Source organism: Austrofundulus limnaeus, unplaced genomic scaffold (genome assembly GCF_001266775.1).
Source record: "Austrofundulus limnaeus strain Quisiro unplaced genomic scaffold, Austrofundulus_limnaeus-1.0 Scaffold1840, whole genome shotgun sequence".
Lineage (NCBI taxonomy): Eukaryota > Metazoa > Chordata > Actinopteri > Cyprinodontiformes > Rivulidae > Austrofundulus > Austrofundulus limnaeus.
Window position 1 is genome coordinate 33479 of NW_013954242.1, and position 1001 is coordinate 34479.

The following is a 1001-nucleotide window of genomic DNA, read 5'->3' on the forward strand; positions in this document are numbered from 1 at the left end:
TCAGTGAGCTGCAGAACAGAAGACAAATCTAATGATATTTTAAAAAAGAAATGTAAACTTTAGATACAGTTTAATCAGATTTCTTTTTTCAGTTCAAAGGATGAAATCAGGGTTATTTACAGGAAGTACATTTTGTCCTCACCCACCTGGGAAGAAAGGCTGACTGGGACTCTGGGAAGCGTGTCAGTGGAGGAGAGATGAAAGCCTGGCTCAGGTAGTTGGTGTACTCATTGTATGGGTAATGGGGACAGTCTGGGTCAAACTCCCGTCGATTGTAGTTTGCCACACTTTTGCTGTTCATTGCCCAGAAGAGTCCGAGGACGAGCATGACCACCCCCAGCACCACGCTGCAGAGGGAGAACGCCTGCAGGCGGCTCTGGTGCGAGGCCAGGAATGCTGTGGAGCCCCCCGTCACAATGAGGAATGCTCCCAGAAAGATTGCTCCATGGTGCAAGGAAGGCATCGTCCTCCAGGACTGCCAGCTGTCTGCACTGTTACTGCTGGGCTGAGACCGGCTGGACTGTGTCATTCACATGTAAACAGAACCACAGAGAGCGGACCCCATGCACTCTGACAAATACCAGATATCCAGATCAGTTCTACACAGTCAGGAATCCTCCAACACTGACGTCTGCTTGGATCTTACTGTGTGGCTCCCATGATCTCCTCACCATCTCCACTCGATGATCCTGACTTTCTCAACTTCCACTTCTGATGGAAACCTCTTCAAACTGGAAACAGCAGCAGAGAGAAATAAAGCGCTGGAGGCGTTGGTGCTCATCAGGCTGATGCTGAGCAGCCGTTTGTTGATCATCAGGGCGGATGGAGGAGAGGAGAGAGCCCATTAAGAAATCTTTACTGGAGCCCCACCCTCCTTCTGTCTAATGTGTCCGAAGAAGACCACTTTACTGTGTGTGTGTGTGTGTGTGTGTGTGTGTGTGTGTGTGTGTGTGTGTGTGTGTGTGTGTGTGTGTGTGTGTGTGTGTGTGTGTGTGTGTGTG